This window comes from Beta vulgaris, chromosome 1 (assembly GCF_026745355.1).
Source record: "Beta vulgaris subsp. vulgaris cultivar EL10 chromosome 1, EL10.2, whole genome shotgun sequence".
In the NCBI taxonomy this organism is placed as follows: Eukaryota; Viridiplantae; Streptophyta; class Magnoliopsida; order Caryophyllales; family Amaranthaceae; genus Beta; species Beta vulgaris.
In genome coordinates, this window is record NC_079202.1 from 49214210 (window position 1) to 49229191 (window position 14982).

Below are 14982 nucleotides of genomic sequence, written 5' to 3' on the forward strand. Positions count from 1 at the left end.
TTTTTTAAAAAATGGTGGTGATTAAGGGTCTGTTTTCTCCAGCTCATTTTTAGTTCAGTTTAGTTTAGTTCTGGACAATATTTTTTACTCTCACATATCACTATTCAGTTCAGTTCAGCTGTTTTATGTCGAAGAGAACAGACCCTAAGGTCTCTCAAGAGTTAATTACATTTCTTATTATATGAAGGGATGTCATATTTACCTTTTTATCTGACTTTCCTCTTTTCATTTGTTTGGTTATTTTTGCTGATATTTTTTTTACAAGCAATCAAGCAATGAAAAACTAAATGTTGAAATTAAATCCCCCTAGAAAATGTTGATCCATAGCAAATTAGTTTCCATCCTATTTCACTTATATTTCTTCTCTCTTGCTTGAGATGCTTATCTTTTTTGCTTTTTGGCATTTTATTCTCTCGTGCAAACTTGTGAATTTACATATGACATAGATAGGAAATTAGGAATCCATCCTTTTGCTACTTTCTGCAAGCATTTATAGGTGTAGGGCAGAACAAATAAATATAAAAGTTGATACCGGAACTTTTAGGTTTATCACGATTCCGAAATCCACAACTACCATTAAGACATCATTAATATTTTAGGATAAAGATTGACTATATAATTTGTAGGCCGTTGCACCAATTTTAGGAAGTTCCTTCCTCCACTATGATAGCAACTTAGCTCCGTTTAATAGGGCGTAAAACATTTTCAGTGTAAAATGATTTTCATGGAAAACAATTTATAATGGAAAACACAATTTCAAAATTAGTTTTCCGTTGTTTGGTTTCATGTAAGGAAAATGATGAAATGAAAGGGAAAGTAAGGAGGTAGTGAGAAAAGTGGACAAGAGATATAAGGAAAACAGTTTTCCCATCATTTTGAAAGGAAAATGGTTTTCCATCATTGGGAGAGTAATTTTACCCCAAGGGAAAATGGTTTTACACTCTTTTGCCAACCAAACAATGTAAAACTAAAAATGAAGGAAAACAGTTTTTCGAGAAAACGTTTTACGCCCTACCAAACAGAGCCTTAATATAAACCATTGAAAAGCTTGATTTTGACATATCTGAATTATTGCAACTTGATGGCAATTTGTTTGTAGAAACTAGAATGAAAAAGATAAAGCTGCACTCAAGATTGTCCCGCAACTTTCACGCAATATTGCAAATATTATGTCCGTATTTGCTTTTTAGCTACTTTCTTTTTGGGCTAGGTAATGACTAATGTGTAGTGGGGATTGGCCGGAGTCGTACTAGGTAATCACTAGGCCAGTTAAGCCCAAATCTCACCCCCTCCCCCAACGCCCGCCCTTTTTTTGTCTCGTAATGTTGTGTTTTTTTTCTTTTAAGTAAAAATTCGTTCATTAATTTAAAACCATATGAATATATGACATTTATAACAAAAATTATAAAAAAAACTAACAAATACTTGTCAAATTGAAATAAAGATAATTTTAATATGGCAAAATCACGATTGTTGATTACATATAATAGTTTTTAAACCCATTGTCTTTCACATCAGTGTCTAATAAAACCTTCTACGAGGTGATTTATCGATCTGATGTAGTTTTGACGTGATACTCTGAATCAGCCTTTGACATGATACTCTGAATCTTCAACCAACAAGAAGCATAATCACAACTCCCTCTCAGGAGGAAAAGACCCAACAAGAGGGGAGACTAAAACTCTCATATATAACAAGGAGAGAGAAAACTCTCACAAAGAGAGACTGATTTATTAAACAAAAGTAGAATAGTGAAAAAAGGAATGAAAATAGCAGAAAATGAAAGGAATCAGGTTAGAAATAACCATATTCCTAGCCCCAAAAAATGTAGAAGGCTCGAGGAGGAAGATGAGGGGGGCAGAGGAAAAAATAGATAGGGTTCTGTTTGCATGGTAATATTATCTTTTTTTTAGGGATGCATGGTAATATTGTCTCATAACTCATGATGATGCAAATATTTTCCCAAAATCTGTTTAGGAATCTCATATATGTATATTCATAAGGGGAGGCGATTAATTTTTAGTGTAAACTCACCAGGTAAAGGATTTCACATGGGTAAAAAGTTGTAAAATTCTATTAGGACTATTGACTATTTGATTTATTGTATTAGGTATAAATATGTGACAAAGAGACAATGACTAGCTTTCGAAATGAGAAACTAGTTGTATCTATTCTCTTCAACTTGATTTGCTTAACTTAAGTTATTTTTACTTAACTTATTTTGTTAAACTTATTTTTACAGAAGTTATTTTTGTTGAACTTGAACTTATTTTTGCTGAAACTTAGAGAAGAGTTTTGTTGAGCTACATTTATTTTTGCTAAACTTATATCAAGGTGGATTGAACTTTTTTTAAGGGAAAGAGCAGTGCATTAATCAAGGGACAAAGTGTCCATGATTACATACGGAGTTACATCTCTAGGACAATGATTCTCCCAACATCGTTCAACACCAAAGGTACTACTATAGCAAGATTGCAGGCAACAGTATTCCCATCTCTCTTAACATGCACAAAATTAATAGAGGTGAAAGCATTACACATAGCAAAAACATCTCCTAACATAGCATCTAAATCTGAGAAAAAGAGAGCCGCTCTTGTTAATCTTGTGGTCACCACCTGTGAATCAGACTCAATAATCACATTCATCATCCCGTGAGCCTTAGCTAGGCGAATTGCCATGTGAATAGCCTTGCACTCAACAACCTCATGAGGCTAATATGCTCTAACTCTTCTCACTACCGCAAAACAAACTCTTCCATCCGAGTCACGAGCTACAACCCCAAGGCCAATCCATCCATCCTCCCCAATGCTCGCATTAGAGTTCACCTTGATAACACCATTGGGTGGAGCAGCCCACCGAGACAAGCTAGGCATAACACTCTTCGTAGCACCTCCATAGATACGAGTAGTGTACTTCTAAAACTCGTCTACTTGCCTACTTACCCGTTGGCACACGACGCCGAGGGTTGAGATGAGTTCTTGAACACAAATTTATTCCTCTCTGTCCATGAGGTAGCACCCCTTTTGAACCATCTTCTCATCTAGCTCATGCCACCTCACAATAGAGTCACTCATCTCCTCATCTTTAGCTCCCCTCGCCATTCCTTGGCATCCCAACATCTCCCACATACGCCACACATGCTGGCAAGTAAAATACACATGCTGAAGGGTCTCATCCTCGCATTAAGTGGTGCCTCTTGAGAACAACTTTCACCGCAAAAGAGTTAGTGCTAACCCACCACAAACATTTATGTTTGTTGAATTGTACTTATTTATGCTTATCAACTTCTTTATGCTTAACTTATTTTTATTAAACTATTTTTGCTGAATTTAACTTAATTTTGTGAGATTAAATTTATTTTTATTAAAACTTATTTTAATAAGTTGAGTAGAACAGAGCCTTAATTTACAAAAAAGGTATATTGTCCATTAATTTTTAATATATGATTACATGATTAGAAGCGTAGCTGGCGCAAATATTTAGCTGATATTGATTGTAATCAGATATATTTGTAAAAAGCTCGAGAATATATTATAAATTTTTAAATATAAAGATATAAATTGATTTGTTTTACAACTTGAGGATAAATGGTGAATAATAAGAAAAAAAATCTCAATTTGAGTGCTCGTTTGGTTGACAAGAATTTATATAAGTAATGAAAATTCCGATGATCTTTTTATTTGGGAAGTTTGGTCGATAGGGAGTTGAGAAAATGGGTGCAATAGGAATTCCTTGGGGAATTGAAATTTCCACAAAATGTGGTAATTTAATTACCCACCCCCTCTTTTGGTCGATCAGAATTTATGGAAATTTGCAAATTTCTTAATGCCAACCAAACAAATTTAGACCATTTCCTAAAAATTATATAAAAAAATAATTTCTTAAAAAATAAAACTTGCTACAAAAATTAAATTTCTATATATATCAAACGAGCCTCGAGAGATTAATTGGGTTGGGCCGTTAAGGGGAATCTAAAGTGAAAGAATGGTGTGGGAATAAAAATCATTTGGTCATTTACCTAACCGGCAAGTCACGTGTGGTTCCATGTGAATTTTGTGATTAAGGAAGATTGAAGGGACCAATGCTTAATCATCAAATTTCTAAAAATCTTTCTTCACGAGTAAGGTCAAGATCATTCAATAATAAAGACTAAAGTTCCAACATTTTATTTTATATTTTCTTTCTTCTTTCTTTTTTTTTTTTTCAACAAAGTTGAAATATTTTAACATAAAAGTTTATATTAAAGTACTAGAATTTCAGAAGCATTGCTTTATCATTGATTGTGTGGACACGTGCTGCTTCAAATTGTCTTCCTCTTTTGAAGTTTCTTTTCCTTTCAGTTACTTCTGGAGTTAACCGCAAGTTCCTCTTTCAGGTGTTACCTGAGGAATTTATATTCAATAATTTGATAAAAAAATATCATTGCATGTATGCGTCAGCAATGCTTTATTTTTTTAATTATTTGTGTTCTATTTGCGATGTTACGTTGTTGTGACTTGGGTATTCATTGGAGCACGTACGAGCTAATTTAAAAAAGTTAGTTTGAGAATATAATTGCATGAGCATCATTTCTAAATATGATTCCAACATATATAAGAATGTCTTGATTTTAATTGGTAATTATTCGGTTTACCTTCGTTAATGGCGCATTGCGGTCGTTATTGTCTTTCGATCACCAATGAAAGTTTATCATAGTTTGATTAAGGTTAGGAAAAATTGTTAGAAACTACTTATTAAAGACACTTTTTTAAAAAAAACTACCTTATATCATGTTTATTTTACAAAACTACCTTATAAGTGAAAAAAATTTAAAAAGCACTACCAAATTCAGAATTTACTAATCATGGTTAACTATTTCCTCCAATTATCACTCTAATATAATATTACTAAAATACCCCCTTAATTTACCCCAACCCCTCTTTGTTAATTTCCCTCACAGCAGCGTTTAACTATTGAATATCCCTTAAATCGTTTGCGTAATTTCTTCTCCCAACCTTTTGCTTCACCAATTAATTTTATGAGTAACAAAAGCAGATACAAATTGGGTTTTTGGTCATGAATTGATGTCGTTGATGATGATGAAGAATATGGTTTGATGATGGTGCAAAGCTTACTCTACTAGACACTTTTACTGCTGGTTTGTTTTTGGGACGATTGACTTTTGAGGAAGAGAAGGTGTGCTTGTACTTGCCACATGTATATTTGAGAGATAGAGCATCAAATGATCAAGAAAGTGATGATATCATATTGTAACGTACTGAATTTAGGGGGTATTTTCATAATCTTATATTAGAGGGATATTGGATAGAGTGGTTAACCATAGTTAGTAAAATCTGAATTTGGTAGTGCTTTTTAAAGTTTTTCCACTTATAAGGTAGTTTTGTAAAATAAACATGATATAAGGTAGTTTTTTTAAAAAAAGTGTCTTTAATAGGTAGTTTCTAACAATTTTTCCTTAAGGTAATGAGTAGAATTGAGGTGCAGTTGTGTTATTATCATCAAAGTCTTGGGTACAACCGATATACCATAGCTTATGGTATAACACTTACCTCACACATGTGAAATATCTTCCTCCACAATCATCCATCTTTTCCTTTTCAACTCATACCCCACAAAGGTGTTATAGGCGTCTCATATATCTCACAAAATTTGGTACCAAAGTTAAGTTAAAGTAGTGCCACAATAGAGTTATTTGGTACTACTGTTTCTGCCTAGAAACTAGTCAAAAGAATGATGTATGGTTGATGAGAGTCAAATCCCGAGTTGAAGTGTAATCCCGAGTCCCGTCACTCAAATCCCTGCAAAAGAAGGAAAACTGGCTCGAGGGTGTTCCCGGGAAATCCCCTCGGACACTCAAGTCAGTGTTGGGTTACAGAGAGAAAGTGAGTAATTGTAGAGAGAGATGATATGCTTTGGTTAGGTGAAAATTTAATACATGTGCACTTATTAAGTCTGATGCTTTTATAATGTTGGGGATTTTCCAGACATGAAACCCTATTGAGGGGACACCCTTATTTTTGGAAAGATGTCTCCCATTTATGGTAAAGTTATTTTCTGCCTGAAAGGCTGGCGAACCCCTAGGGAGTCTGCTGAGCTGATCTTTTAGGTGGACTTTGTATAATACCTTTGGACCAGACCTTGTGTAATCCTCGTAAATTAATGATTTTTATAAATATATTTTAATGTATAGTTATTTATTTTTAGTATTTCAATGATTTATTTCTTCAAATGATTATTTGAAAGTCAAAGGAATTATTTTAATGATTTAAAGAAGTTAAAATATTTTGTTCGGTTATTTCACCAAATACCCCTGACAAATCAACAAATTCACAATATACCCTCAATGTTTCAAAAATGCACCATATACCCCTGAGTTTTCGAAAACGTTCACCAAATACCCTTTTCGTAACTGCCGTTATCTCACCGTTAGCATTATTTACAATTTTGCCACCATTAAGCCCTAACCCTAATTCTAATCTAACCCCTCTAATTCTAGTCTAACCCTAACCCTAAACCCATTCCCTAACCCTAACCCTAACCCCTTGGCAGCCTCCACCCCCACCGCAGCCCCTACCGCCGCAGCACCGCTCCCCCACCCCCACCGCCGCAGTACTGATCCCCCACCCCCACCGCCGCAACACAACTCCCCCTCCCCCTCTTCGTTCACCGGTGCAGCACCCCCACCCCTCCACCCCCCCTCTTTGTTCACCGGTGCAACACCCCCACCCCTCCCCCTCCCCATCCCCCTCCGTCGCAATCCCCTCCTTCTGCCAACCCATCCCCTCTCCCCCGTGATTTCTCCCGTCCCCGACCCCCGTGACAGTGAAGGAGAAGAGAAAAGCATGGCGCAGGAGCAGCGCCGACGCGAGCAACAACCCCGACGCCCGTGACAGTGAAGGAGGAGAAAAGCACGACGCAGGAGCAGCGTTGACGCGAGCAAGGTGGTACGCGAGCACGTTGTCGGGAAGATGGGAGGACGGCTGAGGGAGGGTTGAGGTGGAGGGGGAGGGGGAGGGGGAGTGTGCTGCAGCGATGGGGGAGGGGGAGGGGTGGGGCTGGGGTGGGTTTGTGGGCTGATGTAGGGGAGGGGGTGGGTTGGGGTTTAGATTTTAAGGTTAGGTTTAGATTTTAGGGATTATGGTTTATATTAGGGTTAGTGAATAATGATGGCAAAATCGTAAATAAAACAAACGGTAACCTAACGTCCATTAGAAAAAAGGGTATATGGTGCACAGTTTTGAAAACTCAGGGGTATATGGTGAATATCTGAAACATTGAGGGTATATGGTGAATTTTGCGATTTGTCGGGGGTATAACGCACATAAAATACAAAATAAGGAATTGACCTCATTATCATTAATTAAATTATTGTATATTTCAAACAAATCCTGAAACTCAAAACTACCTGTTATACAATAAAGACCTAAAATTCCTAATAATAATCTAAAATCTCCTACACAATTAGTCACAAATGCTTTTTGACAAGCATTTGCGGCAATAGGTCGTGTGAACCAAAAACCTATTAATAGATATGAACACATTCCAACTAATTCCCAAAAAATATAAATTTGTATCAAATTCGAACTAGTAACTAATCCCAACATAGAAGTATTGAAAAACTCATATATGCGAAAAATCTCAAATATCCTCGATCATGAGACATATTATCACTATAAATAAGAACCAGAATTGCAACAGTAGTGATTAACATTGACATAATAGAAGTAATTGGATCTAGTAAGTAGCCAAATTTTAAAGAAAAATCATTATTAATGGTCCAAGACCATACATATTGATAAATGGAATTACTATTTATTTGCTGAATAGACAATTTCATCGAAAAAACCATAACTATACTTAACAACGAAATACTCGAAAAAGCCCATATACGCGAAGATTTTTTGTTGCCATCGGAAAAAAGAAAAGGCCAGCTCCTATTAACAAAGGAACTGGAAGTGGAAGGAAAGGTATGATCCATGCATATTGGTATATATGTTCCATAATAGAATAGAAAAATTTTATATTAATTAATTTTTTTTTACGATTCGTAGGCTCGTGCCTCTTTTGAAAGAAGTCAATAAAAAAACAAGATATATAATAACTTAAATACCTTTTTTTCATTTTACATATTCTATTCTATATCAAATATTCATATTTATGTTGAGCATTTTTTTTTTAATATTCAAATCACGAACGTATAATTGGTCAAATAACCAATTTATTAGTAAAAGTTAGTACTTAATTAATAATTATTAAATAAATGAAAAATATTGAAGCCTATGAAGTAGGAAGATAAAAAAATTCCACTTTCATTTTCATTTAAGTCAAATACATATTTAAGAATAAAGGATAACGATTCGACTAAAAAAGACTATGAATCAATAAAATTTACTAAAGATCTAATAAAGTCACTAATGATAAAAAAATTTAAGTATTAAATAATTACAGTTTTTCAATAATTTGAATTAGTCTTAATCGATTTCGTACAAATTGGATTTGTTTTATTTTATGGATATTCTATGAAGTAGAATATTTTGTTTCTCCTAATCAAATATTTTCGATTATTTTAAGAGAATATAGAAAATAGATTTCTAGTTTATAATTATGTTATGCTTTTCTATTTTCAAAAATTTAAAGGTATCGCCTAAAATCTAATACATAGAATAATGAATAGAAAACAAAGATTCGTTTGAACAATAGATGTATTTCACATCCAATTATAACAATGAATAATCAATTCAATTTTAAATGGCAGTTCCAAAAAAACGTACTTCAATTTACAAAAAGCGTATTCGTAAAAATATTTGGAAAAAAAAGGGGTATTGGGAGGCGTTAAAAGCCTTTTCGTTAGCAAAATCCCTTTCTACCGGGAATTCAAAAAGTTTTTTTATAGGTAATGAAACCTTGGAATAATCGAAATCGACCTGACTAAAAAAAAATGGTATTGTCGGGGGTATTTGGTGAAAAAATCGTATTTTGTTTAACCATGTTTGGAAAAGGATTTCTAAGTGGGTATGAGGAACCCACACACTATTTGGATTAGGAAAAGGACTCCTAATTAGGTATAGGGAATCCAAACACTAATTTCATCAATCATTAAACTCTATTTGAGCCCAATCACCTTTTCCTAAGCTCACAAGGGAAACTATAAAAACCCCATAAACCCCCAATTTTTCCCACACAATTATTTTCCCTCCTCCTTCTCCCAAGATTTCGGCCCTCTCCCTCCTTATTTTCCTCTCTCTTCCTCGCCGGTTCTTTCCTATCGTCCGACCACCGCCGCCGAGTACCGCCACCAGTTTCCTTTGCCGGCGCCTTCCTTCCCTCCTCTTCTTTTCCCGGTTTGTTTATTTTTCTTCCTCCTCAAGTTATATTCAATGCAAAGTTTATGTTTTTAAGATTTGTTTTAATGATGTTTGAAAGTTATAGTTTGATGATTTGATTGTGAATCAAAGTTTATATAATTTATGTATTGAAGAAATAAAAATTCAGATTTACATGTTATGTTTGAATTGGATTTTAAATTATCAAAGCATGGTTTTTTAAGGTTTTATGAGTTGAAAAATCATAATAGTGTATTATAGTTTATAAAATTGAGTACTCTTATAATTAATTATGATTATGTTTAAGTATGTTTTAAAGAGATTTTAATACATTATAAGTTGTTGGAATTTCGATTACTATACTTATAATAGAGTTTTTTAATTATCAAAGTATGAGTTTTTAAGGGTTTTTAATGACTAGTGTAGTAGTACTATACTAGGAAGTATTAATAATTGAAGTTTTAATGATGGAAGAGATTTTTAAACACCTTTAAAGAGGGTTTATAATATTTTAAAGTTGCTAAAAATTAATTGAGTGTTGATTCTTGGTTATGTTGGTTATTATTAGGCGGAGAATTCATTGTAGGCGACTTTTAAGGTTGTGAAAGTGGCCGCCCAATTTGCCTACACAAGGTACGTATATACCTATGTGTTGATGATGTGTTTAGTATCAAGATTTTAAGGATGAGAATCATGTAGTATCATGTATAGGAATTATTTTGAGTTCATATATGATTTCTATTGTATTGAATTTGCATGTTTTGTGCCGTTGTGTGAAACATGTTGATTATGAGATTATATTATGTTTGTATGGAAGATTGATGCAAGTATATGGTTGGTAACTTTATTTTATTAATTTACACGGAGGGATATATATATATATATATATATATATATATATATATATATAGGTTTGGATCATGATTGAATCATGTTTATATATATATATATATATATATATATATATATATATATATTATATATATATATATATAGGTTTGGATCATGATTGAATCATGATGTTCCCTTTTAATTATTTTACTACTCTATAAGGACCGAAGACCTTATTTGGTAAGTTGATCTTTTTATACCTTTGAAAGGTGGTTTGGTTGTTGGCTAGGTTCAACAAATAAGGAAGATTGAATTAATCTTGGGTTGTAAGTTGTGTGATCACTTATCTAATCCTAAGATAAAAATAAAGGTTGTGATTGTTTGATCATTGTATTATCTGTGTGCTTATGAGTCATAACAAGTAATAAATGGTAAATCATGTAAAGTGAAATGTGGATAGCAATAGCTTTAGACTTGTGCACATCTGAAACATGGACTAGTAGAGAGTTGGAGTACATGGTAGCCCATGGCTTTCCTAGGATCGGATTGATCACCGTTCCCTTTTTATTATAAAGGTTCCTCGATATCGTAGATCATGGAAATACGGAGTCGCACCGGTATTTCGTCTTTCGAAGGGAAGGATGATTTTTAGTCAAGCAACTCGTTCCATTGTCAATTCCTAGCACGTGTCATAATGCGTACAAATTAAAACCTTATTTTATCCACATCAATATTATCTAAGTTTAGTTCAACGATAAATAAGGGTCGATCCCACGGAGAGGTTTATATAATCCTAAAATCCAAGTTCAATTAATTAAGAGTACTTAACTATTATATACATGTTATTTATTAATATATACATATTCACATTGTTTTGGGGGGTTTACAAGACGTTTTTATGAGTTTAAAAACAACTAAAGATAAGCTTAACCTACTATTTACAAGTGATGACAAGTAATACCACTTTACGTTCATAAATCTTTCACAGATTAATAATATCCTAACCTCGATTATACTTCCAATTTCATAAATCCCAGATTGATTGGATAGATTAACTGTAGGAATTCAAGTATCCAAACTCCCCTATACTTCCATACTTTTAATCAACATTGAACTAGGCCGAATATCAATTCTAAACTAATCTAATCACCACAAGTATTTCGCAACTTCCGATGATTAAACTAGAAGCATTATAGAACTAGAAGTACATCATTAATCCCTAGTTAATCTAAACATAACATATCTTTATATTTAAATAACTAGTCCAAGTTATATTTTAGTTTGAACTTACAACCATCTTTGCAGGCCCAAATTAAACTAGTTACACTTGTCATCATACAATTTAGACTAGGCTAAATCATATAACTAGCAATAATCTCAATTTTATACCTAATAAGATAGCAAATTAAGTGTAAAATTGGATTTTGAACATTACAACCAAACATAACTTGAGTATCCAATTACAAACCATCTTGAATTCACTCAAAGTTCCGCACCACAATCCAAATATACAACAAACCAGCATATAATTCAAACTCGATTCAAATATTTCAATCCAATTACTTTGAATTCAAACCATCCAATCTAAACTTCTAAACTAACTATGAAATTCAACAATATAATCCAACTTAATTCAATTCATACATACTATGAAATTCACAAATTATAATCAAGAAACTTCAAAACTAATATGAAAGTACAAGAGAAAGAAAGAAGACTTATGTATCGCGCGAAAATTCACCTCCGAATTTCGGATTTCGCACCTACATTCGAGCTTGAACTTCACCCTCCCCGGTTGTGTGCTAGGACTCCAACCCAAGGTTGTCTTCCATTGAACTCGCGCTCCCTCACACTAGCCTCGAAGTTTCACGCAATTTTCTCTGATTTTTCACTCAAATTTTCTGTGGAATTTCTTGCATACTAATTTTCGAACCTTAGGCTTAATGGGGTATTTATACCAAATTTTCACCACCCAATTTGTGATTTTCGGACTAATCAAACAAGAGAATTGGGCTCCAAGTTTCACCCTAGAAGCGACCCTTCTTCACTGCGGCGTCGGAATTCGGTTTTCAATTGTGATTGGATGATGAATTTTGCAAGTTGTTGTTGTAATTTCTGGTGCTTTCTGATTGGTGGAGATGGGGTGGTGTTGTGTTGATGTTGTGTCAAAGAGAAGAGTCTCGAAGGAGATGAAGGTTGATGTTCGTTCCTCTGTTTTCCTTTTCTTTGTTTCTTTTTTCTTAATCTCACGTGTTCTTTAATCTTCCTCTTTTGTTTTCTTTCTTTTTTTCCTTTTTCTTCTTTTCTTCTATTGTCTTTTGTCTTCAAGTTGGGCTGAATTTCCATATAGAGATTGGCTTTGACTTGTAGTTTTTTGGGACCAAGGTTTCTCATTTAAACAAAAGTTGTATAATTGAATAAAATGAAAACATAGCATATCATATCTAGTAGTATTAAAAGTATATAAAATGCGTTAAAATAATAATATAAACATACTTATAATATTAAAATAAGGGGAAATAAATATATGAAATCATGCATATCAATTCCTTTTAAAGTAATTGAATTATTGGTTGTGAAGTTTAGTTCAGTAAGAGTTATCTGCAAGTTATTATATTATTATTTATTCTTATTGTCATGTAGTAGTATCATGTTAGGATTATTTCTTGACTTATTATGCAGTACTCAGCTTTGTTGATTACGTGTTTTTGTTTGTGTATGTTGATCATGGCTATGCCTTATTGATCCTGTGATGATCCATTTTAGTGAAAAGTATTTAGGGATCAATAGTGCATTGTCAACTATAGGTTTGAAGATGATGCATCATTGGGTTCGGGATTGGAGAGCTTGTGTAGTTTAATTATCATACTTTAGAATTTATACACTTTATAGTTGGTTTTGAGTTGACTTTGACTTTTTTGGTTGATTTTTGGAGTTGACTTTTTAGTTGATTAAATTTTAATTCTAAAGTTATTTATTATGTTTTTTTGCTATAAAATTCTGAATAAGCTGATACGTTATCACATGAGTGATAATGCTTTGATCATTCTCTAAGTTTTATATTGAAAAGCATTTTGGAGAAGAGAGAATTATTGGGGTGTTACACCTTGGGTCCAAACAATTAGCCCCATGATGAATAACGGGCTGAGGGAGGACTCTTCCTTCAAAAGGGGGTTGTTTAGCGGAATTATCAACGTTGATCCGTGAATTGGATAGGCGGACCTAGAGAATGGTATACAATAGGTAGGGTGTCTCGCCTAACGGTGTCCTGGGTGAGGGACTCCCTCCCAACTTCGAGAGACGGGGTCCCGAGAGTGTGAATCTCGTCTATCCTTGAGAGGGGGTCCCCGAGTGAGGGGATCCCATCTATCCCCGACAGGTGTCAGTAGAGAAAACTAGGTCGTCACTATTCTCCTAGAGTCAAACAAAACCTAACTAGACCACTAAACTAAGTAAAGTGACAAGCAAGGGACATTCTTCCACAAGGACTAAGGTGCACCAATATGTGTTAATTTAACAATAAGCTAGACCGAAGAAATCGCCAAGTTTTGGTTAAACTAGGGGTATAAACTATTGAAATCAAAATAGGAAAAACATTAGAAATGGGAAATCACCACAATCATAAGTTCGCGTCCAACAACCAAGTAGAGATAAGGGGGTTGACATGCATTGGGGATATGCAAAGGGAATAAACAAACCTAAACTCGAAAGTCGTTGTTAGGGAGTTCAGAATCCTAATTATGGCAACAAAACATATGTTCGAGGCATTATCACCTAATTAGGCCAAGTTAGGAATTGAAATCAAAAACCCAAGTTAATACCAATCAACAAATGATGTGCAACAACTAATCAATCAATCATGAAGGTCATCAACATAAAAGTAAACCTTTAAATGGGCAACAAAGGATCAAAATGTGATGGGGCTCACATCAACTAAGTCACCAATCAACATCAAAAGTTGAAATCGCACAAATCTCAAACATAACCAACCCAATAAACTCTTCTCATGAAAATAGGATGGAAACAATGATTGGGCTACTCCTAATCCTAGTTGATGAACTACTCACTACCCATTATACTACTTGATATTCTAATCATAGAAAAACTAGCAATAAATCACCATTCTAAAAATAGCAAAAACATAACAATTTAAAGCAAGATCTAGAGAACAAAGAAGAAGAAACAAGGAGAAAAAGAAAAGTTTAATCTAGATTAACTATTAAACATGAAGATTAAACAATCCTAACAATTAAAATAAAGCAATAAAAAAAGAGAGAGAAAGAGTAAGAAATGCTCATTGATAAATTGTTGAATCTTCAAATACAAGTTGTCACCCTTGAATTTCCAAATCTTCAATCTTTCTTTGAGTTTTCTCACTTTTCTCCTAAACTAAGCTATGGAGGCTAATCCTCCCTAAAACCCTAAAAATATTCTAAACCTAAGAGTGGTGAGTAGAATAAAAACCTCCCCCTCTTAAAATGGACTAAGGGGGGTATTTATAATCCCCCAATTACAACGTTCTAAAGCAAAAACGGGGCGACAAAAAAAACTCGCAGCAATAGCAGCCCGGGCGGGCTGACCAAGGCACCCCGGGCGGGTTGGGTCAAGGCCCGTATGGTGTAGGGTCTTCGAGGCAGAAGCTCCATTCTTCAGCAGCCCGGGCGGGCAGGGTAATCGCTGGGGCGGGCTGGTCACAGCTCGGGCGGGCCAGCAGATGCGCCTGACTTCAAAGAGCCATATCTCTTTAATTTTTCATCCAAATTGGAATTGTGACCATTCATTGGAAAGCTATCGAGCTAAACTTTCATCTCCAACTTGAATGACTGAA